This window comes from Canis lupus, unplaced genomic scaffold, assembly GCF_011100685.1.
Source record: "Canis lupus familiaris isolate Mischka breed German Shepherd unplaced genomic scaffold, alternate assembly UU_Cfam_GSD_1.0 chrUn_S400H560, whole genome shotgun sequence".
In the NCBI taxonomy this organism is placed as follows: domain Eukaryota; kingdom Metazoa; phylum Chordata; class Mammalia; order Carnivora; family Canidae; genus Canis; species Canis lupus.
Window position 1 is genome coordinate 11783 of NW_023331329.1, and position 27514 is coordinate 39296.

The 27514-nt window shown below is 45.7% G+C and overlaps 1 long non-coding RNA gene across 1 annotated transcript; it reads right to left on the bottom strand.

Annotated features, from left to right (window-relative positions):
- Nucleotides 1-2834: 2834 nt before the first annotated feature.
- Nucleotides 2835-27514, bottom strand: LOC119879197. Its single transcript, XR_005387377.1, has 4 exons — nucleotides 27315-27514; nucleotides 25786-25922; nucleotides 3056-3261; nucleotides 2835-2972 (listed from the first exon to the last, which is right to left on the bottom strand). It is a non-coding gene; the product is annotated as an uncharacterized LOC119879197 (long non-coding RNA).

Consider the following 27514-nt stretch of genomic DNA (forward strand, 5'->3'; position numbering starts at 1 on the left):
TGCTTATAAAAAAAAAAAACCACACCATATTAAACTTATGACCGAAAATCAGAAAGATGATTTTATAAAAATGTTGTAGACTCCTTTTCAAGCAAGAACAGAAGCCCTTCCTTTACAGTTGTTGTTGCATCCAATTCCTTAACCAGCCTTTTCGTCCATATTCTCTCTGCACTAAGCACAGATCTGGGAAAGGTCCATAGTGATTCCACCTGCAGCCTCACAATTACTTTGTCACTGAGTTTAAATCAATCTCCCTGAGAGGCATTTTGTTTGAAGGAGCCCACATCCCTTTTAAATGCCCAGGTGACTGAGGGGTGACTCACACATAATCTCTGTCCCTTGGTCTCTGTCAGAGCAACTTCAGCAGTCACTCCTGTCTGACAAGACCTTCCAACAGTTTTGCCCCCTGTGCTGTGATGTTACTGGTACACACAGCCTCACCTGGCAGGGCTCCTGCGTCTTGTGACCATGTGCTGGGAAGAGAGTCTCTAGGAGGGAGTCCCTGACCACAGTGTGTGGGGAAACTATTGTGACAACAACATGCACATAGGGAGAGGTGACAAAGATCTCAGTGTGTGATCTACCGGGATTAACACATGGGCTTCTACCCACAACCTGAAAAGAATTCTCCCTGTCCCTCATTGTTTTACAAACATCAGTGGAAGGAATCCTCTAGAACTCAGAGAGGAATCACATAACAGGAGAAAACACAACATGTTGCACTGAAGGTTCCAAATGTCCATAGAGACCCGTCACTATTCTGGACTTGATCCTGATCCAAGAGGAGTTTCTATAGAGACACCACCTCTGTCCTGAGTCAAGAACTCCCAAGGGGCTGTGGACACATTTACCCATGAGAAGTCTAAGTAAAGCAGAAAGTTTTTCCTCAGGTTATGGGAGGTTACATAAGAGGACTCCTGGCATGGCCCTGAAACACTGGATAGAGCACTGGGTAGACACCCTTTGTTTTAGATGAGCTCTGATCACCAAGTCACACAATAATGTATCTGGGGTTGGACACCAGGGGGTGATGGGGTCCATTTCTGAAGAGTAAAGGATGATTATAGCTGGGACCTGCCACCAGGCACTGCCTGTGCCCTCTGCTCAGGACTCACAGCTGGGACCTCCCTACCTCAGGTTTCTACACAGCCCCTCCCCTAACCTCCCTACACCCTTCACATCTCTAGGCTGAGGGACTTGGCCCAGGGCCACTGAGGGACCAAAGAATTGGGGTTTCATTTGCAAGTATGCCCTTCCCTCTCTCAGAGGATGAAGAAGGGAAGGGAGGAATGAGGGGAGGCTCTGCTCAGCTGTGGGACCACAGAAGGCAGGATCAAGAATGACCTCCCCCATGGCATGTTGCCATCTCCTCCTCACCCTCCTCGTTCACTGCACAGGTGACTGGATGTGGGGACAGAGGAAGGGGCCCTGTGAGGACGTGTGGGGGGTCCTGCGTCTTTCTTTTGTCTCCAGACCCTGGCATCACCCTCTCTATGTCTCTCCCCTTGCAGGGTCCTGGGCCCAGTCTGTGCTGACTCAACCAGTCTCAGTGTCTGGGGCCCTGTGCCAGAGGGTCACCATCTCCTGCACTGGAAACAGCTCCAACATTGGTTATAGCAGTTGTGTGAGCTGATATCAGCAGCTCCCAGGAACAGGCCCCAGAACCATCATCTATAGTATGAATACTCAACCCTCTGGGGTTCCTGATCGATTCTCTGGCTCCAGGTGAGGCAACTCAGCCACCCTAACCATCTCTGGGCTCCAGGCTGAGGACAAGGCTGACTATTACTGCTCAACATATGACAGCAGTCTCAGTGCTCACACGGTGCTCCAGGCCTGTGGGGAATTGAGACAAAAACCTACTTATCTGTCTGCAGTGAGCGGAGTAGTGAGTGAGCGCCCCAGCAGCTGCCTGCTTAGGCTCCCCCTGGGTTTCTGCTTATGCTTTGCCTGATGCTCAGATCCAAGGTCCATCCTCAGAGCCCTCCTGGGAATGGAGACTCCTTTATCGTCTCTGACCTCAAAGTCACTCAGAGTAGCTCCATTTGTACAGAGTCTCAAAGGATACAGAAAGTTTTATCCTCATGAGCTGGGACAGTTTCTTCTAGACTAGTGAACATTCACTTATCATCTTCTGATTTTTCAGTAAATGAAACACTCATAAGTCATGAAGCTGTCATGGTCCTTCAGCCCCGTCCCTGCTCTGCTGATGCACATGTCGGCGCTCTGTGAAGCTGGGATCATTATTCCCTTAGCTTCAACCAGATGACTAGTTCCCATTATTTGATGTTTGCGTGGAACACATAAATCAATGCCACAGTCAAGATTATAAATGGTAAAAAAAAAAAAATAGCGTTCTAGAGAAAAATCCCAGTGTGCTTGTTTAAGGAAAGTTTTTTCATATTCTCCAGAGCTGGAGGCAATTAAAAATCTGCAGATTGATTTTTTATATCATCTTTTTATAAAATGACCAGAAAGAGGTAAGAAAAACTTCCTCCAACATGATGGATATTCATAGAGGGTGACATTAGTCAATATTTAAAGGAAATAAGTTGTGAAGTTCAAAAATATGCATGAGTATTAACTTCACATTTTATATGGAAGAAGAACATACCACAGGCTATATTCCCCATCACTGGAATTTCATTGTATTTTGGAAGAGGCAGGAATGTAGAGGTGGTAAGGAGGCCAGGGATTGACACCAGGTGGAGGACAGAGGAGGGTGAGTGTGTGAGGTGTCTGTATTCATGGTGATGTCACTCTCCTACAGGGCCGTGTGATGGCGGCCACACCACACTGCTGTGTTTTCACAGCTCAGTAAACTACCCCAGACCGACAGCACCTTCGTGCAGGCAGAGAATGTCACCTAGGAGTCTGGGATCCATGATGGGGTACAGGTGACATCATTCCATCCACTGATCCAGTGAGGTGTGATCCCATGTCCCTGAAGGGGGAGGTTAGGAAGGATGGACCTGAGGAAGATCGAACAGACAGTTTGAAAAGGGAGCAAAGAAACTGCACATCAGCCCATAGTCCAGATGACAGAGTGTGTCACCTGGACTGAGGTGTTAGTCTTTGTGATGAGTCCGACCCTTTCCTGGAATTGAACCTTGATCTCCATGGTCACAGAGGGTGGGAGCCAGGGTTGTCCCTTCAGGAACAGAAGGTCCTGTGTTGTGAGGGTCTCAGCCTCTCCATAACCAATGTCAAGGTCGGGCCCTGCCCTTGTGGTTCTGGTGACGACTGCAGGACATCCTTCAGCTACAACACAGGAAACTGAAAAGTAAGGCTTGATCATCTATAAACCTGTAATTATAGCACATACCTGGTGCAACAGACAGAGGAGATCGTAGAGACAGAGCGAACCTGTGGCCTCCCCATCAGGAGTGTGGACAGAAGCTCAGCTGACAGAGGAAGGGGCTGGGGTCAGAGAAAGAGACAGAGAGAGATAGAGAGCGACAGATGGAGACCAGGCTTCGGGGACCCACACTGGAGTCCATGGCGGCAGCATCATTGATGTCTTGGTCCATGTGCTTCGTGCCCTGTGGATGTGCTGACCCCAAACCTCACTCTAATCCTAGAGAAGAATCAGGACAGTGGGGAAAATTGAAGACCTTCCCTAGGGAAGAGGCACAGCAGGGAATTCTAAACATTTGGGACAATGAGGTGCAGCCTCAGGAAGGCTGGGTGTGACCTGAGTGTGGCCTGTCCTCCATGCACAATGCGTGAGGACCCACAGCACTGGAGTCAGGGGGCTCTGCTCTGGGCTCCTGTCAACTCATCTCATTCAGGGCAGACCAGGGTTGGGGCATCAGGGGACTGGGAGTCTGTCCCAGGGGTCCATTGGATACTTTCAGCTGGGAAGGCAGCCCCTGCATGTGTCTAGATCCAGGGCCTACCTGCTATCAGCCCGTGACTCCCAGACCTTAGATGGGTCCTACAGATGACAGACATCAAGAAGAGGTAGTGGGGGTTTTGAGCAGTCACCAGAATGCAGTGCTCCTCCCCCAGGGGATGAAGGGATGAGAGAGACCCCCCAGCTTTGCCTCCCTGTGGCTGGGGTCCTGGGGAGGTTGCAAGAGGATGCAAAGTTTGGTGTTTTTCACCATCCCTACTTCTTCATGATACCTGATGTCCTGGGCACTGCAGCCTGATCTTGGACATTCAGCTCATGCTTCTCCATGACTCCTCCTCCCCATCGGGTGTGAAGGTCTGCAAACACCCCCCCTAACACATGCTCACTGTCCTCAGCCCTCCTTGGAACAATCTCATGGGGGAGACAAAGAGGGGCATGTCTCACCTCATCAGACACAGTGGCTCATCCCTGGAGACCCACAGCAGATGGCAGGATCCACTACGCAACACACTGCAAAGACACTGCAGGGAAAGCCTTGGGAGACAGCCTGGACTGAGGGATGCTGCCTCCAGACTCCTGTCCCCCATCCTGCACCTGGAGAGGGGGCCCAAAGTTCAGTCTCATGATCCTGACCTGCTACACAGCACATCCACTCCAGGTCTGCTCACCAGGCCTGCACACCAGCCTCGAGCTGTGGGCACTGATGCTGCTGCTCAAGGTCAGGGTCCACCAATGCTGAGCTGGGAAATCAGTTTGTGCTCCTTTCCCAGATCTTCCACTCTTTCAGGCACAGAGAAACATCTCCCTCCCTGAGCCCTCCCTGCAGTGACAGCAGCATCCTCTGTAGGGCCCATCAAAGCAGAGACCCCTGTTCTCACCATCCTCTTCTCCCTTCTCTCCCCCTTCTTCCTCCTGCACAGGCCTGAGGGGATCCTGGAAGCACAGCCCCCTGCATCGCCACCTGCTATGTTCCTTCCTCATTTGCTCTGCCTTGAGCGCAGAGTTTCTTCAATCCTGCCCTGTTCTGTCCACCCTCCTGTTACCCTGACCCATCATCACCAGGTGGTCTTGCTCCTGTGAAGTTACTGACTCTCATCTGAATTTGAAGATCTTCATAACTTCTTTTGATTTTTTTTCTTGTATGACTCTTTGTGCAGACCAGGGTTACTCCTCTCTTGAGATGAATGTGAAAGGCCCCCCTCTGAGCAGCTCCTTAAATGTGCCAGGCTTCGAGGTCTCCAGCCCTACTCTTGATCCAATGACACCTAGGCAGATGCAGGCTCCTCCTCATCTCTGAGCTGCAGCCTGAGGATAAGGCTGACTCTTACTGTACAATCTGGCGCAGTGGTCCTGGTCACAGGGACACACATAGGAGGATGTGGGGCAACACCTCAGCCTGCCTACAGCCTTCGAATGTGTCTGTCCCCCAATTTAACAGAATGGGAATACACACTGATTTTATTGGAAGTAGATTCTGGATCACCGTGTCCTTCCTCCTAATTTATAATTCCACCTTTTTGAACTCTCAGAAGAAATAAAAACTGGCAAGGAAAAGATAAAAAATATTCCTAGTGATCCAACTGGAAAATTAGAGCATGTTGACTGGGTGGTTCTTTTCTCTTCCCAAAGCATGTCTACTTAATAGTCAGAGCACTGGGCCCATCCCAGCAGGTTGAAAGATCTCCTCAGCTAGTCTCTGCCTTTCCAACCATCAGAGCAGAGACCTCCTCGCCCCCCCCAGGCCCCTTTTCTCAGGACTGGCCATGGCTCACTGAGTCCCAAGGATGAGGTACTAGGATGTGAGATGCTGTGGGAGAACCAGGCCCAGGAGGAATTCCAGGCACAGAGCTGTGTACTTGAGGCACATTTGTGACATTAGTGATGTGGTTAGGCATGGGGGATTTGGGGTTCTGAAATGTTGTAAAAACCTGAACCTGCTCCAGGGACACTGGGTGAAGTAGTCCTGTGGATGTGACTTGCTACAGCTGACACCACTCAGGACCATGGGCATCCTCGTGAAGGCCTGTTCCTGATCCCCCAGTGCCTGCTTGTGGCCTCCTCTCCCCTGGTACACTGTGGAGCTTTGCAACATTGGTGGGTAGGGGGGGATGGCTTGGATGTGTGGGGAGGAGGAATCTGAGTATTTGCTGCAAATCCCTGTGTGCATGAATCTGTTGTGAAGACTCAAATGTAGAAATCCCCTTTTGCGGAGGGAAAAGCAGTGAAACGGATGTTACTATAGTAAGAGCTCTCCGGGAGAAGCCCTGAGTTGTGAGCTAGCACAGTCTTGACTGAGCTTCCAGGCTACAGCCTGCTCTTCTGCCACTGGTTTGTCAGCATGGCCACCTTACCACTGGGTTCCAGGTTGAGGAAGAATTATTATCAGTGTTGCTCACTTGGCTTGAACTACCTTGTCCCCGAGAACTACTGCTACTTGGGGAAGTAAGATACATGTCTCCCCTCCACTCCTGTCTGACTCCCTCCTTGCTTGTCCCCACCTAAGTCCCCCACCATCTCAAGTTCTACCTTCCTCCAACACTGCTGCTAAAGGCCATGTAGAGGTTTTATGACAATCTCTCCCTGTCTTACTTGTCTCTTGATACAGGCCTGGTCAGTCTGAGTGCAGGAGCAAATAGCTTCTCACTCAAGGTGGTGTCAGTGAGAAGGGGTTGCCAAGAAGAGCAGAAGTCCAGCCTCTGCCACCAGCAATCCAGTTAGTTTCCTGCCGCCCTCCCTGTGGAGGCTGAGAAAATTCACGTCATTCCACCTCAAGTTTAGCATTAGCACAAGTATAGCCATCTCAGGCTCCTGTAAATAAGAGCTGAACTTTACAGGAAAAACCGCAGAACACCCTTGACAGAGAGTCCCATATCAGAGTGAGAACAGAGCTCAGAACGCCCTTGACAGAAACAGAAAGTCCCGTATTGGAAAGTAAACAGAGCTTAAGAAATTCCTCCACCCCTTCTGAAAATCCCCTAGACCAGCCCATAAAAACCCAGCTGTAACCCCCCTCAGGGTCCAAGTCCCTGCTCTGCTGTGTCAGGTATACTTGGACCCAAGCTCAAACTTGTTAATAAACCCTCATGTACTTGCATCAGTGTCGGCTCCTTGGTGGTTTTCTCGGATTCGCAATCTTGGGCACAACACTCCCTTGGATACCCACTCCTGTGTCCCTGGATTTCCTGGTCATTCCCTGAGCTCTGGAACCTTAGCTGAGATGGGTTGATACCTTTCTTCACAACTGATATTCCCTGTCATGTCCATTATTTGGCATGATATTGGATAAGACTTACTTTTGACCTAAATCTTGGTCTCCAGGAGGGAGGAGCAAGATGGCAGAAGAGTAGGGTCCCCAAATCACTGTCTCCACCAAATTACCTAGAAAACCTTCAAATTATCCCGAAAATCTATCAATTCGGCCTGAGATTTAAAGAGAGACCAGCTGGAATGCTTCAGTGAGAAGAGTTCGCGCATCTATCAGGGTAGGAAGACGGGGGGGGGAAAAAGAGATAAAGAAACAAAGGCCTCCAAGGGGGAGGGGCCCCGCGAGGAGCCGGGCTGAGGCCGGGGCGAGTGTCCCCAGGACAGGAGAGCCCCTTCCCGGAGGAGCAGGAGCTGCACCGACCTTCCCGGGCGGAAAGGGGCACGCAGGGAGTTGGAGCAGGACCAAGGAGGGAGGGGATGCCCTCGGGCTCCCTGGGACAGTAAAAGAGCAACTGCGCACCCAGGAGAGTGCGCCGAGCTCCCTAAGGGCTGCAGCGCGCACGGCGGGACCCGGCGGGACCCGGAGCAGCTGGAGGGGCTCGGGTGGCAGCTCCGCAGAGGGGGCTGTGCGGCCCGGGAGCAGCTCGGAGGGGCTTGGGCAGAGGAAGAGGCTCCCTGCGGAGGGGGCTGCGCGGTTCCAGGAGCAGCTCGGAGGGGCTTGGGCGGCGGCTCCGCGGAGGGGTTGTGCGGCCCGGGAGCGCGAATCCACCAGCGCAGACCCGGAGCACAGGGCGCCGGGACACAGCCCAGGATCCCGCCTCCCCCAGGACAGGCAGAGGCCGGGAGGGCCCAGGACAGCAAGGACGCTCCTGCCCCGAGCTGAGCAGATCAGCGGCCCCGCCCCGGAGCCTCCAGGCCCTGCAGACGGAGTTCCTGCCGGAGCTGAATCCAGGTTTCCAGACCTGGCCCCGCCACTGGGGCTGTTCCTCCTGCGGCCTCACGGGGTAAACAACCCCCACTGAGCCCTGCACCAGGCAGGGGCACAGCAGCTCCCCCAACTGCTAACACCTGAAAATCAGCACAGCAGACCCCTCCCCGAGAACACCAGCTAGACGGACAACATCCAGGAGAAGCCAAGGGACTTAAAGTTCACAGAATCAGAAGATACTCCCCCGTGGTTCTTTTTTTTTTCTTTTTCTTTTCTTTTTTTTGTTTTGTTTTGTTTTGGTTTGCTTTTTGATTTGTTTCCTTCCCCAACCCCCGTTTTTTTTCTCCTTTCTTTTTCTTTCTCTTTTTCTTCTTCTTTTTTTTTTCTTTTCGTTTTTTTTCCCTATTTTTTTCTCTTTCTCTTTTCTTTCCTTCTTTCGCTCCTCTCTTTTTCTCTTTTTCCCAATACAACTTGCTTTTGGCCACTCTGCACTGAGCAAAATGACTAGAAGGAAAACCTCACCTCAAAAGAAAGAATCAGAAACAGTCCTCTCTCCCACAGAGTTCCAAAATCAGGATTACAATTCAATGTCAGAAAGCCAATTCAGAAGCACTATTATACAGCTACTGGTGGCTCTAGAAAAAAGTATAAAGGACTCAAGAGACTTCATGACTGCAGAATTTAGAGCTAATCAGGCAGAAATTAAAAATCAATTGAATGAGATGCAATCCAAACTAGAAGTCCTAACGACGAGGGTTAACGAGGTGGAAGAACAAGTGAGTGACATAGAAGACAAGTTGATAGCAAAGAGGGAAACCGAGGAAAAAAGAGACAAACAATTAAAAGACCATGAATATAGATTAAGGGAAATAAACGACAGCCTGAGGAAGAAAAACCTACGTTTAATTGGGGTTCCCGAGCGCGCCAAAAGGGACAGAGGGCCAGAATATGTATTTGAACAAATTCTAGCTGAAAACTTTCCTAATCTGGGAAGGGAAACAGGCATTCAGATCCAGGAAATAGATCCCCCCCTAAAATCAATAAAAACCGTTCAACACCTCGACATCTAATAGTGAAGCTTGCAAATTCCAAAGATAAAGAGAAGATCCTTAAAGCAGCAAGAGACAAGAAATCCCTGACTTTTATGGGGAGGAGTATTAGGGTAACAGCAGACCTCTCCACAGAGACCTGGCAGGCCAGAAAGTGCTGGCAGGATATATTCAGGGTCCTAAATGAGAAGAACATGCAACCAAGAATCCTTTATCCAGCAAGGCTCTCATTCAAAATGGAAGGAGAGATAAAGAGCTTCCAAGACAGGCAGCAACTAAAAGAATATGTGACCTCCAAACCAGCTCTGCCAGAAATTTTAAGGGGGACTCTTAAAATTCCCCTTTAAGAAGAAGTTCAGTGGAACAGTCCACAAAAACAAGGACTGAATAGATATCATGATGACACTAAACTCATATCTGTCAATAGTAACTCTGAACGTGAACGGGCTTAATGACCCCATCAAAAGGCGCAGGGTTTCAGACTGGATAAAAAAGCAGGACCCATCTGTTTGCTGTCTACAAGAGACTCATTTTAGACAGAAGGACACCTACAGCCTGAAAATAAAAGGTTGGAGAACCATTTACCATTCGAATGGTCCTCAAAAGAAAGCAGGGGTAGCCATCCTTATATGAGATAAACTAAAATTTACCCCAAAGACTGTAGTGAGAGATGAAGAGGGACACTATATCATACTTAAAGGATCTATTCAACAAGAGGACTTAACAATCCTCAATATATATGCCCCGAATGTGGGAGCTGCCAAATATATAAGTCAATTATTAACCAAAGTGAAGCAATACTTAGATAATAATACACTTATACTTGGTGACTTCAATCCAGCTCTTTCTATACTCGATAGGTCTTCTAAGCACAACATCTCCAAAGAAACGAGAGCTTTAAATGATACACTGGACCAGATGGATTTCACAGATATCTACAGAACTTTACATCCAATCTCAACTGAATACACATTCTTCTCAAGCGCACATGGAACTTTCTCCAGAATAGACCACATACTGGGTCACAAATCGGGTCTGAATCGATACCAAAAGATTGGGATTGTCCCCTGCATATTCTCAGACCATAATGCCTTGAAATTAGAACTAAATCACAACAAGAGGTTGGAAGGACCTCAAACACGTGGAGGTTAAGGACCATCCTGCTAAAAGATGAAATGGTCAACCAGGAAATTAAGGAAGAATTAAAAAGATTCATGGAAACTAATGAGAATGAAGATACAACCATTCAAACTCTTTGGGATGCAGCAAAAGCAGTCCTAAGGGGGAAATGCATCGCAATACAAGCATCCATTCAAAAACTGGAAAGGACTCAAATACAAAAGCTAACCTTACACATAAAGGAGCTAGAGAAAAAACAGCAAATAGATCCTACACCCAAGAGAAGAAGGGAGTTAATAAAGATTCAAGCAGAACTCAAAGAAATCGAGACCAGAAGAACTGTGGAACAGATCAACAGAACCAGGAGTTGGTTCTTTGAAAGAATTAATAAGATAGATAAACCATTAGCCAGCCTTATTAAAAAGAAGAGAGAGAAGACTCAAATTAATAAAATCATGAATGAGAAAGGAGAGATCACTACCAACACCAAGGAAATACAAACGATTTTTAAAACATATTATGAACAGCTATACGCCAATAAATTAGGCAGTCTAGAAGAAATGGACGCATTCCTGGAAAGCCACAAACTACCAAACCTGGAACAGGAAGAAATAGGAAACCTGAACAGGCCAATAACCAGGGAGGAAAATGGAAGCAGTCATCAAAAAAATCCCAGGACACAACAGTCCAGGGCCAGATGGCTCCCAGGGGAATTTTATCAAACGTTTAAAGAAGAAACCATACCTATTCTACTAAAGCTGTTTGGAAAGATAGAAAGAGATGGAGTACTTCCAAATTCGTTCTATGAGGCCAGCATCACCTTAATTCCAAAACCAGACAAAGACCCCACCAAAAAGGAGAATTACAGACCAATATCCCTGATGAACATGGATGCAAAAATTCTCAACAAGATACTGGCCAATAGGATCCAACAGTACATTAAAAAAATTATTCACCATGACCAAGTAGGATTTATCCCTGGGACACACGGCTGGTTCAACACCCGTAAAACAATCAATGTGATTCATCATATCAGCAAGAGAAAAACCAAGAACCATATGAATCTCTCATTGGATGCAGAGAAAGCATTTGACAAAATACAGCATCCATTCCTGATCAAAACTCTTCAGAGTGTAGGGATAGAGGGAACATTCCTCGACATCTTAAAAGCCATCTATGAAAAGCCCACAGCAAATATCATTCTCAATGGGGAAGCACTGGGAGCCTTTCCCCTAAGATCAGGAACAAGACAGGGATGTCCACTCTCACCACTGCTGTTCAACATAGTACTGGAATTCCTAGCCTCAGCAATCAGACAACAAAAAGACATTAAAGGCATTCAAATTGGCAAAGAAGAAGTCAAACTCTCCCTCTTCGCCGATGACATGATACTCTACAGAGAATATTTTTTTTGAGGAGGAAACTGTCTTTTTCAAATGCTGTGGATACTGCTCATGGCATCATGACTTTTAGTTTCACACATAGTGAGGATGTGAGACAATAAACCTTGGGCCCACAGGCCTTGTTTCTGAGTCTCTTTTCTTGAGAAGCTTCTGTGAGTGTCCTTTCAGGAAGAGTACTGTGTTGGGACACCTGTCCCTGAGGAGGGAGGAATGACGCACAGATTCTGATGTTGACTGAGGCACCACAGGTGTCCCGGGTGCACAATCAGGTGAAGGAAGAGAGCCCAGCTACAAATACTCCAGGGTCTGTGTAAAATTAGAAAAAATACTTTGGTAAAATATTTTATTTATGTATTCATAAGAAACGTGAAAGAGAGGCAGGACACAGGCAGAGGGAGAAGCAGGGTCCCAGCAGGGAGCCCGATATGGGACTGGGTCCATGGACCCAAGGATCATGCCCTGACCCAAAGGCAGACGCTCAACTACTGAGCCACCCAGGCATCCCAACAAAGACTTTTAATACAAAAATCTTGGACTTCCTCCTCTTGTCTCTCCTTTACTACACACACTAAATGTTTTACATATCATACTATTGTCTTAAATCCTGTTTTTTAGGCTTTTGTATTGTTTTGTTTCCTCTTCTTTTCTTCTTTCCCTGAAACAAGCAATTCTGTGGGATGTGGTCCCTACTGGGTGTTCTACAACATATGTCAATGTAACACTTAATTTCTCTGTCCGGAGACTGTGTCAGAAGCACGCAATCAGAGCTCAGTCCCTGGACACAGCTACCTTCTTTGATGCCAACAGAAAGGAATAGCTTACCCATACCTTCTTTCCAGCTTGGGTAGGAATCAGGAGTTCCGAATATTCCCTCCTCAGATATGATTAACATGCTAGAGCAGCTCACAGAACTCTGGGAAATACTTTATTCTGTTTTCCAGTCTATTAAACGACCTGATAAATGAAATAGGTGAGCTGCCAGGTGAAGAGACACCTAGGGCTAAATCTGGGAGTGACTTATGTGTAGGAGCCTCTCTGCCTGTGAAGTTAGGATGCATCACGCTCCTGGCATGTATGTGTTCACCCTGCTGGAGCTCATTTCCTCTCTCTCAAGGATGGGGCTAGGCAAGTGAATTTTGCCAGCCTCTGACCAGCTCTTGATTTCTCTAGGGACCAGCCCCATCTGGAAGCGACCCAGGAAACCATACAGAGTACCCTCATTCAAACAAAGATGCTCCCAGGGCTCTCGTCACTTAGGAATTGATGAGGGTTTCAGGAGCCAGGAACCAGGACCAGACCTGACTGTAGTTTCTAAGATCTCACAATAATGTATCTCAGCTAAAAATAGGGCCAAGACAGTCATGCTCATACCCACATCTCATGCCATAAAATGTGACTCTTGTGTGACTGAGGACACAACCATAGACTGTATGTTAACACTCATCTTGATCACAGACACAATTTCCCCTTCATCTGAACCAACTGACAAATAGGCACAACTTCTTCAGACTCCCTGACAACACCTCCACCTCCATACTCCTCTTTTCTCCATCCCCTTGTTCCTCATGCTCCAGTGTCTCTGGCTCTTCAGTTCTGAACTCTGTGTCCACGTGAAGATTTCAGAAAAAAATAACAATGCTCTTGGTGCCATTTCTGCTTTCCAGGGTCCATCTCTAGGCAGAAGTAGCAGAACTTGGACCAACATGGAATCCTGTCATCATCTGATTCCTGATCTCATCCCCAGATGTAGTTTGCACACCCCACCAGCCTGGGGCAATCTCTGTAACATGGCAATGATATTATTTTATTTCCCACACATGGATGTTCTTTCATGTGTTGAGGGTTAACACATAGGAACTATTGGTGTATTTAATTTTTCATCTTCAGCATCACTGGAACCCCAAAGAAGGTCAGTGTCGACATAATTGGCACAGGAGAGTGTGGATTTTTATTTTCACACACATCAACTATTTTTTTAAAATTTTATCCATTTCTTTGAGAGAGAGAGAGAGGGAGAGAGAGAGAGAGAGAAAGAGAGAGAGATAAGCAGAAGGAGAAGCAGGCTCCATGTAGGCAGCCGGATGTGGGACTGGATCCCAGCCTCCAGGTTCAGGCCATGGGCTGAAGGCAGCAGTAAACTGCTGATCCACTTGGGCTTCCCAACACCAACTATTTTTCTTGTTTTTGAGAATGTTTGTTTCTAAACCCATCAGGACATTGACTCAGCCACACACTTTCCCTATATCCATGAAGTCACATTCATTAACTCTTTTAAGAATGGTCCCTTGACAGAACGTAAAGACTGCTAACTCTGGGAAACGAACTAGGCGTGGTAGAAGGGGAGGAGGGCGGGGGGTGGGAGTGAATGGGTGACGGGCACTGGGGGTTATTCTGTATGTTAGTAAATTGAACACCAATAAAAAACAAATTTAAAAAAATGTAAAAAAAAAAGAATGGTCCCTCAAGGGCACCCCAGGAAGGCCCCAGGGGACCCTGGGCACAGTGAGATATGTCTGTTAAGTGGAGGGGCAGGAAAAGTGACTATGGGGTCCCCTCTGTGCTGTGCTTCCTGAAACCTGAAGACCCTTCAGCTGTGAGACTTGTGTCTTCAGGGTGAAAATGGACAGACATCTCCCACTGCACAAGACTCAATCTTCCTTTTCACAGGGTGTATTATCAGAGTTGATCTCCAAATTAATCATCCTTGTATCAATTCCATCCTGGTTTTGAAAGTGACATTCCAGACCTGGCCTTCTTTGGCTCCAGACTCCAGGACCTTGCAGTCTTACAGGAAGCCTGCTGTGAGGATGGGTTTGGAAGGAAATAACCCAAGAGGGTGGAGAAGGCATAAGAGGGACAGTGGACCTGTGTCCTCATGCTTGGCCTCTGAAGGATAGGTGTAGTGAGTGTACATGTAGATTTTTCTGATTCTAGGTGTCTGTGTGTGTGTGTGTGTGTACGTGTTTCTGACACCCCTCTCTCCTATTCTCTCATAGAGTGTGTCTCTGCAGTTTCCAGGCTTCCCTCTCACTCCAGAAATCAGGGTCTTCCCTATTACAATCTCCAAGAAGCATAATCCCCATCAACAAGTAATACCAGTGACACTCAGTATAACAGTGCTCCTGTCACCAGGAAAGCCATGACATTCCCTGAAGGCTCTAGTGTGGGCCTGAGGGTGATCAGTACATTGATTCTGTGAAAACAGGGGTGGTGATGCTGTCATGCTGCTTAAGGCCCATGGGGACCCTCAGAGCAAGGAGAGATCTGGAAAACAGAGAGATGTCACAGAAAAAAATACACCGAGTCCTTCACAGAAGGGATCTAGGGGCACCCATAACTGCTCTGGACATTAAAAAAATTTTTTAATTGAAGTTCAATTTGGCAACGTATAGCATAACACCCAGTGCTCATCCAGTCAAGTGCCCCCCTCAGTGCCCGTCACCCAGTCACCCCCACCCCCCTCCCACATCCCTTACCATGGCCCCTTGTTCTTTTCCCAGAGCTAGGATTCTATCATGTTCTGCCTCCCTTTCTGATATTTCTCACTCATTTTTTCTCATTTCTCCTTTAATCTCTTTCACTATTTTTTATATTCCCCAAATGAATGAGACCATACACTGTTTGTCCTTCGGCGATTCACTTATTTCACTCAGCATAATACCCTCCAGTTCCATCCACATCGAAGCAAATGGTGGGTATTTGTCGTTTCTAATGGCTGAGGAATATTCCAATGCATACATAGACCACATCTCCTTTATCCATTCATCTTTTGATGGACACCAAAGCTCCATCCACAGTTTGGTTATTGTGGACATTGCTGCTATAAACCTGAGGGCGCAGGTGTCCCAGAATTTCACTGCATCTGCATCTTTGGGGTAAATCCCCAACAGTGCAATTGCTGGGTCATAGGGCAGGTCTATTTTTTACTCTTTTAGGAACCTCCACACAGTTTTCCAGAGTGGCTTCACCAGTTCACATTCCCACCAACAGAGCAGGAGGGTTCCCTTTTCTCCACATTCTCTCCAACATTTGTGGGTTCCTGCCTTGTTAATTTTCCCCATTCTCACTGGTGTGAGGTGGTATCTCATGGTGGTTTTGATTTGTATTTCCCTGATGGTCAGTGATGCGGAGCATTTTCTCATGTGCTTGTTGGCCATGTCTATGTCTTCCTCTGTGAGTTTTCTGTTCATGTCTTTTGCCCATTCCATTATTGGATTGTTCGTTTCTTTGGTGTTGAGGTTAATAAGTTCTTAATAGATCTTAGAAACTAGCCCTTTATCAGACACATCATTTGCAAATATCTTCTCCCATTCTGTAGGATGCCTTTTAGTTTTGTTGATTGTTTCTTTTGCTGTGCAAAAGCTTCTTATCTTGATGAAGTCCCAATAGTTCATTTTGCTTTTGTTTATCTTGCCTTCATGGATGTTTCTTTCAAGAAGCTACTGTGACCATGTTCATGGTGAATAATTTTCTTAATGTATTGTTGGATCCTATTGGCTAATATCTTGTTGAGAATTTTTGCATCCATGTTCATCAGGGATATTGGTCTATAATTCTCCTTGTTGGTGGGGTCTTTGTCTTGTTTTGGAATTCAGGTGATGCTGGCCTCATAGAACGAGTTTGGAAGTATTGCATCTCTTTCTGTATTTCCAAACAGCTCTAGTAGAATAGGTATGTTTTCTTCTTTAAACGTTTGATAGAATTCCCCTGGGAAGCCATCTGGCCCTGGACTTTTGTGTTGGGAGGTTTTTGATGACTGCTTCAATTTCCTCCCTGGTTCTCAGCCTGTTCACATTTTCTATTTCTTCCTGTTCCATTATTGGTAGTCTGTGGTTTTCTAGAAATGCATCCATTTCTTCTAGATTGCCTAATTTATTGGTATATAGCTGCTCACAATAACTTTTTAAAATTGTTTGTATTTCCTTGGTATTGGTGTGATCTCTCCTTTCTCATTCACAATTTTATTAATTTGAGTGTTTTCTCTTTTTTTTTTAATAAGGCTGACTAATGGTTTATCAATCTTATTAATTCTTTCAAAGAATCAACTCCTGGTTATGTTAATCCATTCCACAGTTTTGGTCTATTTCATTGAGTTCTGCTATAATCTTTATTAATTCTCCCCTTCTTCTGGGTGTAGGATCTATCTGCTGTTTTTTCTCCAGCTTCCTTAGGTTCAAGGTTAGCTTTTGTATTTGAGTTCTTTCCAGTTTTGAATGGATGATTGTATTCCGTTGTATTTCCTCCTCAGGACTGCTTTTGCTGTATCCCAAGTATATTTAACAGTTGTATCTTCATTCTCATCAGTTTCCATGAATGTTTTTAATTCTTCCCTAATTTCCTGGCTGACCCTTTCTTCGTGTAGCAGGATGGCCCTAACCTCCACATGTTTGAAATCCTTTCAAACTTCTTGTGAATTTGTTCTAGTTTCAAAGCATTATGGTCTGAAAATGTGCAGGGGATGTTCTCAATGTTTGGTATTGGTTAAGATCTGATTTATGACCTATTATGTGGTCTATTTTGGAGAACGTTCCATGTGCACTTGAGAAGAATGTGTATTCACTTGCATTTGGATGTAAAGTTCTGTAAATATCTGTGAAGTCCATCTGGTCCAATGTATCATTTAAATCTCTTGTTTCTTTGGAGATGTTGTGCTTAGTAGTAGATCTGTCGATAATAGAAAGCGTTGTGTTCAAGTCACCAAGTATAAGTGATTTATTATCTAAGTATGTCTTAACTTTGGTTATGAATTGATTGATATCCTTGGCTGCTCCCACATTCGGGGCCATAAATATTCATGATTGTTAGGTCCTCTTGTTGGATAGATTCTTTAAGTATGATATAGTGTCCCTCTTCATCTGTAACTACAGTCTTTGGGGATAAACTTTAATTTATCTGCTATAAAGATGGTACCCCTGTTTTCTTTTGAGGATCATTTGATTGGTAAATGGTTCTCCAACCTTTTATTTTCAGGCTGCAGGTGTCTTTATGTCTACAATGAGTGTCTTGTAGACAGCAATTAGATGGGTCTTGCTTTTTTATCCAGTCTGAAACCCTGCGCCTTTTGATGGGGTCATTAAGCCCATTCACATTCAGAGTTACTATTGAAAGGTATGAATTTAGTGTCATAATGATACCTATTCAGTCCCTGTTCTTGTGGATTGTTTCCTTGAACTTCCTCTTTCTTTTTCAGTGTCCCCTTTAATATTTCTTACAGAGTTGGTTGCTGGTCACATATTCTTTCAATTTCTTCTTATTTTGGAGGCTCTTTATCTCTCCTTCTAATCTAAATGAGAGTCTTGCTTGATAGAGTATTCTTGGCTGCATGTTCTTCTCATTTAGAACCCTGAATATATCCTGCTAGCCTTTCTGGCCTGATAGGTCTCTGGAGATATCTCCACTTAACCTAATACTTCTCCCCATAAAGGTTAGGGGTTCTTGTCTCTTGCTGCTTTAAGGATTTTCCCTTTACCTTTGCAATTTGCAAGTTTCCCTATTGAATTTTGAGGTGTTGAATTTTGATTTTATTTTTATGATATTAGGTGGAATCTTTCTATCTCCTGGATCTGAATGCCTGTTTCCCTCCCAATGTTAGGGAAGTTCTCAGATACGTTTTGTTCAAAGACACCTTCTGCTCCTCTATCCTTTTCGTCGTCCCTGGATTCCCAATTAAACGTAGATTTTTCTTTCTGAGGCTGTTTGTTTATTTCACTTAACCCTTTCCTCATGATCATTTAATTGTTTTGTCTTTTTTTTATCAGCTTCCTTCCTTGCCATCAACTTGTCTTCTATGTCACTCACTCCTTCTTCGACGTCGTTAACCCTTGTCATTAGGACCTCAGTTTGGATTGCATCTCATTTAATTGATTTTTAATTTCAGCCTGATTAGATTCAAAATTATGCAGTCATGTAGTCTCCTTGAATCCTTTATGCTTTTTTTTCCAGAGCCACCAATAGTTTTATAATTGTGCTACTGAATTAGCTTTCTGACATTGAATTGTAATCCAAATTACAGAATTTGATTACAATTTTGTTGTCAATAAGTCATTTGGAAAAGAACAATATTATATGGTCTTATTCATTTGGGCAATACAAAACTTAGTGAAAGGGAAATAAAGGGAAAGGCGAGACAATGGATGAAAATATTAGTGAGGGTGACAAAACATGAGAGATACCTAACTCTGAGAAATGAACAAGGGGTAGTGGAAGGGGATTTGGGAGGGAGTATGGGTGACTGGTCTGATGGGCATTGAGGGGGGGCTCTTGGCGGGATGAGCACTGGGTGTTATGCTATATGTTGGCAAATTGAACCGCAACAAACAATTTAAAAGGAACAAATTGTGATTCATCATATAGGCAAGAGAAAAAACAAGAACCATATGATCCTCTCATTAGATGCAGAGAAAGCATTTGACAAAATACAGCCATCCCATTCCTTATCAAAAACTCTTCAGAGTGCAGGATAAAGGGAACATTCTCAACACTCTTAAAGCCATCGATGAAAAGCCCACTGCAAATATAATATCAACAGGAAAGAACTGGGAGCCTTTCCCCTAAGATCAGGAATAAGACAGGGATGTCCACTCTCACCACTGCTATTCAACTAGTATTTGAAGACCTAGCCTCAGCAATCAGACAACAAAAAGACATTAAAGGCATTGAAATTGGCAAGAAGAAATCAAACTCTCCCTCTTCGCCGATGACCTGATACTCTACATAGAAAACCCAAAGCCTCTACCCCAAGATTGATAGAAGTCATACAGCAATTTGGGTAGCATGGCAGGATACCAAAATCAATGCCCAGAAATCAATGGCATTTCTAGACACTAACAATGAGACTGAAGAAAGAGAAATTAAGGAGGTCTATCCCATTTACAATTGCACCCAAAAGCCTAAGATACCTAGGAATAAACCTCACCAAAGACGTAAAGGATCTATACCCTATAAATTATAGAACACTTCTGAAAGAAATTGAGGAAGACACAAAGAGATGGAAAAATATTCCATGCTCATGGATTGGCAGAATTATATTGTGAAAGTGTCTCTGTTACCCAGGGAAATTTGCACGTTTAATGCAATCCCTACAAAATACCATAGACTTCCTTCAGAGAGTTAGAGCAAAATATTTTAAGATTTGTGTGGTGAATCAGAAAAGACCCCGAATAGCCAGGGAATTTTACAAAAGAAAACCATATCTGGGGAATCCACAATGACAGATTTCAGGTTGTACTACAAAGCTGTAGTCATCAAGACAGTGTGGTACTGGCACAAAAACAGACAACATAGATCAGTGGAACAGAATAGAGAACCCAGAAGTGGACCCTGAACTTTATGGTCAACTAATATTTGAAAAAGGAGGAAAGACTATCCCACTGGAAGAAGACAGTCTCTTCAATAGATGGAGCCTCAGTGTCCAATCAAAAGATGAAGGGATAGGGATCCCTGGGTGGCGCAGCGGTTTTGGTGCCTGCCTTTGGCCCGGGGCGCGATCCTGGAGACCCGGGATCGAATCCCACGTCGGGCTCCCGGTGCATGGAGCCCTGCTTCTCCCTCTGCCTATGTCTCTGCCTCTCTCTCTCTCTCTCTCTCTCTGTTGACTATCATAATAAATAAAAATTAAAAAAAAAATTAAAAAAAAAAAAAAAGATGAAGGGATAAAGAAGGTGTGGGTTTATGTATAAAAGAATATTACTCAGCCATTAGAAATGACAAATATCCACATTTGCTTCAACGTGGATGGAACTGGAGGGTATTATGCTGAGTGAAGTAAGTCAATCGGAGAAGGACAAAAATTATATGTTCTCATTCATTTGGGGAATATAAATAATAGTTAAAGGGAATATAAGGGAAGGAGAAGAAATGTGTGGGAAATATCAGAGAGTGAGACAGAACATAAGACTCCGAACTCTGGGAAATGAACTAGGGTTGGTGGAAGGAAGAGGATGGTGGGGGGTGGGGGTGAATGGGTGATGGGCACTTGAGGGGGGCACTTGACCGGATGAGCACTGGGTGTTATTCTGTATGTTGGAAAACTGAACACCAATAAAAATAAATTTATTATTAAAAAAAACAAAAAACAACAAAAACAAAACAAAAATACCATGGGCCTTCTTCAGAGAGTTAGAACAAATTATTTAAGATTGTGTGGAATCAGAAAGACCTGAATAGCCAGGGGAATTTTAAAAAGAAAACCATAGCGGGGGGCATCACATGCCAGATTTCAGGTTGTACTACAAGCTCTGGTCTTTAAGACAGTGTGGTACTGGCACAAAAAAGACACATAGGTCAATGGAACAGAATAGAGAACCCAGAAGTGGACCCTGAACTTTATGGGCAACTAATATTCTATAAAGGAGAAAAGACTACCCACTGGAAGAAGAAAGACAGTCTCTTCAATAGATGGTGCTGGGAAAATTGGACATCCACATGCAGAAGAATGAAACTAGACCACTCTCTTTCACCATACACAAAGATAAACTCAAAATGGATGAAAGATCTAAATGTGAGACAAGAGTCCATCAAAATCTTAGAGGAGAATACAGGCAACACCCCTTTTTGAACTCACCGCAGTACCTTCTTGCAAGATACATCCACGAAGGCAAAAGAAACAAAAGCAAAAATGAACTATTGGGACTTCATCAAGATAAGAAGCTTTTGCACAGCAAAGGATACAGTCAACAAAACTAAAAAACAACCGACAGAATGGGAGAAGATATTTGCAAATGACGTATCAGATAAAGTGCTAGTTTCCATGATCTAATAAAGAACTTAATTAAACTCAAACACCAAAGAAACAAACAATCCAATCATGAAATGAGCAAAAGGCATGAAGAGAAATCTCACAGAGGAAGACATAGACATTGCCAACATGCACATTAGAAAATGCTCTGAGGGATCCCTGGGTGGCGCAGCGGTTTGGCCCCTGCCTTTGGCCCAGGGCGCGATCCTGGAGACCCGGGATCGAATCCCACATCGGGCTCCCGGTGCATGGAGCCTGCTTCTCCCCTCTGCCTGTGCTCTGCCTCTCTCTCTCTCTCTCTGTGTGTGACTGTCATAAATAAATAAAAAAAATTAAAAAAAAAAAAAGAAAATGCTCTGAATCACTTGCCATCAGGGAAATACAAATCAAAACCACAATGAGATACCACCTCACACCAGTGAGAATGGGGAAAATTAACAAGGCAGGAAACCACAAAGGTTGGAGAGGATGTGGAGAAAAGGGAACCCTCTTACACTGTTGGTGGGAATGTGAAATGGTGCAGTCGCTCTGGAAAACTGTGTGGAGGTTCCTCAGAGTGTTAAAAATAGACCTTCCCTACGACCCAGCAATTGCACTGTTGGGGATTTACCCCAAAGATATAGATGCAATGAATCGCTCGGACACCTGCACCCTGATGTTTATAGCAGCAATGTTCACAATAGCGAAACAGTGGAAGGAGCCTCGGTGTCCATCAAAAGATGAATGGATAAAGAAGATGTGGTTTATGTATACAATGCAATACTACTCAGCCATTAGAAATAACAAATACCCACGATTTGCTTCAACGTGGATGGAACTGGAGGGTATTATGCTGAGTGAAATTAGACAATTGAAGGACAAACATTATATTCTCATTCATTTGGGGAATAAAAATAATAATTAAAGGCAATATAAGGGAAGGGAGGAAAAATGTGTGGGAAATATCAGAAAGGGAGACAGAACATAAGGACTCCTAACTCTGGGAAAGAACTAGGGGTGGTGGAAGGGAGAGGAGGGCTGGGGGGGGTGAATGGGTGACAGGCACTGAGGGGGGCACTTGACAGGATGAGCACTGGGTATTATTCTCTATGGTGGCGTATTGATCACCAATAAAAAATAAATTTATTATTAAGAAAAACACTATTATCATTGGGCAAAATAAATGGCACATTTGTGTTTACCCTTCAGCATAACAACTGAAAGGCCGGTGACTCCCACATGAGATTCTAGAAAAAGCTGAAGGACACATAGTGCCATGCTGGATGCCACTTGCCAGGGGACAGTTTACAGGCTTTTGTTATTTACCCTGTTTGAATGTCCTGTAAGGGTTCTTCAGGACATCAGAATAAAATGAACATATTCTAGGATTGAAAATGCTCCATGATTCAAAGATCACAGTTTGGTAAAAATTTGCAAGATATGTAATAGATCACATCCTTAGATTCAGATAGACTTTGTGATATAAGAAAGTGATTTAATCATATAGACTCAACATTTACTGGTGAATAATATTATCTTTTTTCTCTATAGTCATAGGTTTCTCTGAGTAAAGTGGGTGTTTGTGCATAACTGTGTCATATATTTCTTGTTGGGATTTTGTGCCAGGTTTTATCATTTGCTCCTTTTGTTATTTCCCCACCTTAATTTCTCATTGGGTATTTTCTATATCCTGGCAAGACCAGTATTTATTTTAAATTCCTACTCAGATATTTTGACTACCTGGTTATCCCTGAACAGAAATTTGCATTTCCTCAAAGTCACATGCAAATATAACTGTATGAACTCAGGGAGTATTCCCAGATTTCATGTTTGAACTTTCTTTCTTTTAAGATTTCATTTATTTATAAAAGTCAGAGGGAGGGAGAGAGAGAGAGAGAGAGAGAGAGAGAGAGAGAGAGAGGCAGAGACACAGGCAGAGAGAGAAGCAGGCTCCATGCAGGGATCCTGATGTGGGACTGGGTCCTGGGACTGCAAGAGCACACCCTGAGCCGAAGCCAGACACTCATCTGATGAGCCACCCAGGCATCCCTTGTTGGAACTTTCGTAAGGAATCCAGGATCTTCAGTAAGAATCCAATATCTTCAGAATATAATGCAGTAGTAAACATGTTTCTCCTAGGCATGCTTTCCTTATCTCCCTTTGATTTTCTCAGATCCAGTTCAGGATTCTTTGCAACATTTAGTTCTGAATTCTCCTTAAGCATCTCTCACTGTGACACTTTTTCAGACTCTTCTTGATTTGGTGACTTTGTCCACACTTTATGAGGGGAGATCATTCCTAACATCCCACAGTGCTAACTGCATGCACCTGTTACTTGAAAGCTCTATACTGGGATGTGTCCCTTCTTCCACCATTTATTCATTTCTTCAAACAGTTAACAATAAGGATCATGGACAGCTATTTTAGACTTTGAAATTCTGTCTGTGACCAAGGTGGTTGTTAACATACGGGCTATGGTTGTGTCCTCAGTCACACAAGAGTCAGATTTTATGGCATGAGATGTGGGTATGAGCCTGACTGTCTTGGCGCCATTTTCAATTGAGACATCTTATTGTGAGATCTTAGAAATTACAGTCAAGACTACCCCTGGTTCCTGGCTCCTGAAACCATCATCAATTCTTAAGTGACAAGAGCACTGGGAGCATCTTTGTTTGAATGAAGGCACTCTGTGTGGGCTCCTGGGTGGCTCCCTAGAGAGATGGGGCTGGTCCCTAGAGAGATCAAGCCCTGGTATGAGGCTGGGAAAATACACCTGTGTAGCCTCATCCTTGAGAAAGAGGGAATGAGATCCAAGAGGGTAGGCACATCCATTCCAGGAGCGTGATACATCCCAACTTCACAGGCAGAGAAGCTACTACACATAAGTCACTCCCAGATTTAGCCCTAGGTGTCTCTCCACCTGGCTGTTCACCTATCTCATTTATCAGATCCTTTAATGGACTGGCAAACAGAAGAAAGAGTTTCCCAGAGTTCTGTGAGCTGCTCTACAAAGTTAATCAAATCTGAGGAGGGAATCATGAGAACTCCTGATTCTTACCCAAGTTGGACAGAAGGTAAGCTATTCCTTCCTGTTGGGATCAAAGAACGTAGCCGTGTCCAGGGACTGAGCTCTGATCCTGTGCATGTGACACAATCTCTGGACAGAGAAATTAAGTGCTGCATTGACATACATTGTAGAACACCCAGTAGGTACCACATCCTACAGAATTTCTGGTTTTGGAGAAAAGAAGAAAAAAAGAAAACAAAACAAAACCTAAAAAAACGTAGGATTTAAGACAATCGTATGAAGCAAATGGTGGGTATTTGTCATTTCTAATGGCTGAGTAATATTCCATTGTATACATAAAGAGAGAAGAAATGTGTGGGAAATATCAGAAAGGGAGACAGAACATAAAGACTCCTAACTCTGGGAAAGAACTAGGGGTGGTGGAAGGGGAGGAGGGTGCGGGTGGGGGTGAATGGGTGACAGGCACTGAGGGGGGCACTTGACAGGATGAGCACTGGGTGTTATTCTGTATGTTGGTAAATTGAACACCAATAAAAAATACATTTATTATTTAAAAAAAGACAATAGTATGATATGTGAAACATGTAGTGTGTGTAGTAAAGGAGAGACAAGAGGAGGAAGTCCGAGATTTTTGTTTTTAAAGTCTTTGTTGGGATTCCTGGGTGGCTCGGTGGATGAGCATCTGCCTTTGTCTCAGGGCATGATCCTTGGGCCCTTGGATCCAGTCCCACATCGTGCTCCCTGCAGGGACACTGCTTCTCCCTCTTCCTGTATCCTACCTCTCTTTTCGTGTTACGCAGGGTGCAGAATCTGGCTTTAGTGCCTGGAGACACAGAGACGGGGGTGGCTGGGTAGCAGAGGCTGGGATAGGGTACCTACAAACACGGACATGCATGAGTGACAGAGCATTTTGCCAGAAGCTTCTCAGTTGTGGGGGCTGTTAACATCTTGGAAGCTCCCCCAGAAGTCAGATTTTGTCTCTACCTGACCAAAGAGACAGGAACAGGAGGACAGGTATCTACCCCATGTTTCTGAAGACCCTGCCACCACAGTGGGACTGGCCTGTCCCAGGAGTGTCATATCTCACTGCTGACCCAGAGAAATGAAAGTGCTTTTTATGCAACTTTGCACCTTCTGCCCGACTCTCAGACTCTACTTGATTACTGATTCAGGATCAGAGGTAGGACCTGAGGACAAAAAGGCTGAGAACAGGCTCTGTTCAGAGTGGGAAACAGGGATGGGTGGAGGAAGCAGCTGTGGGAACCCCACAGGACACTGCCCAGGAGTCTCTGCCAGGCCCTGAGGGCACCAGGGTGCTGGGGTCTCAGCCTCTGCCCAGCCCTGAGGTCCAGGGCCTCCCCCAGCTGGGAGGGTCTCCCTGCTGGACCCAGGAGATGCACAGTGCCACCTGCTGGTTACATGTCCCACTCAGGGTCCTCAGTGTCCTGAGGTTAACATCCAGAGTTGTGTCACCAACACTCACCTGTGACATGAAAGACTGTATGAAGCAGCATGTGGGGTCTGATGCAAGGAACATGGATACACTGTCTGTGGCTGAGAGATTCCCACATGGAGGGAACAGTCATCCAGCTATAATCACTCCTGTGACTGTGGGAATGTCTACAAAATAAAAGTCATGCAAAAGACTAAGCCTATCCCACCTGTGGGACATTTCGGGAGCTCCTCATTGGAGCGCCTTTCAAGTTCATCTCAAGAGAGGAGTAACCGTGTCCTGCACAAAGAGTCATAGAAGAGAAAATCAAAGCAGGGCATAAGGATCCTCAAACCAGGATGGAAGGCAGTGATTTCACAGAAGCACCAGCACCTGGTGACATTTGGGTCACCTCCCTGGTGAGATCCCCTCATTTGGGGATCTCCTCCCTGGATGGGTGGGCAGAGAGGACAGGGCAAGACTGAAGATATCAAGTTGTCAGGGCAGAGCAACTGAGACAGGGACACAGCAGGTAGGGATGCAAGCAGCTGTGCTCCCAGGGGCCTTTCAGGCCTGTGCAGCAGGAGGAAGGCAGGGAGAGAAGGAGGAAGAGGATTGTGTGAACCAAGGTCTCTACTATGACAGGCCCCTGAGAGGGTGCTGCTGTCAGTACAGGGGAGCCTCAGGCAGGGAGAGGATTCTCTGTTCATGAAGGAGTAGAAGATCTGGGGAAGGAGCACAAACACTGAATTCCTAGCTCAGAAATGGGGGCCCCAGACCTTGAGCAGCAGGAGCAAGGCCCATGGCCTGAGGCTGGTGTGCAGGCCTGGTGAGCAGGCCCCAGGGTGGGTGTGACTGGGAAGGGGGGACAGTAGCCTGGGACAGACCCAGAGCCTCCTCCCCAGGTGCAGCAGGGGGACAGGAGTCCTGGAGGCAGTGTCCCTGGAACCCCACGGGAATGTGCAGGCAAGGCTGAGGGGAGTGAGCATTTGTTAGGGGGATGTTTGCAGACCTTCTCACCCCAGGGGGAGGAGAATTCAGGGAGGAGCATGAGTTGAATGTCCAAGGTCAGGCTGCAGTACCTGGGACAGTGGGCACAATGAAGTGGGGGTGGAGATGAACCCTAACTTCTGCACCCACCTGCACATCCCCAGGACCTCAAGCACAGGGAGGCAGAGCTGGGGGCTCTCTCATCCCTTCTGCAACTGGGAGGAGGAGAATATATCCTGGTCAACAATTCCGCCCCAAATTCCTCTCCCTGATTTTGGTCATGGAGGGGCCCTGGAGGATCCTCCTGAGCTGTGGGGGCCTGGAGCTGACAGCAGGTGGGCCCTGGACCTAGACACACGCAGGAACTGCCTTCTAGGGCCAGCACCCCATGGACCCCAGGGGAAGAGCCCCAGTCCCCTGCTGCCCCAGCCTGGGTACCCCCTGACTGATGAGGGGACAGGAACCCAGAGCAGAGCCCCCTGCCTCCCGTGCTCTGGGTCCTGACCCCTTCTGCATGGAAGACAGGCCATAACAAGTCACACCAGCCTTCCTAAGGCTGCACCTCATGAACCCAAATGTCTCAGAATCACCTGCTGTGCCTCCTCCCTGGGGACTGTCTTCAACTGTCCCCACTGCTCCACTGCTTCTCCAGGATCAGAGTGAGGCTCAGGGTCAGCACGATCCCCAGGGCAGGGAGCACATGGACAAGGACATCAGGGATGTTGACCCCATGGACTCCACTAGGGTCCCTGAAGCCTGGTCTCTCTCTGTGTCTCACCCCAGCTCCTTC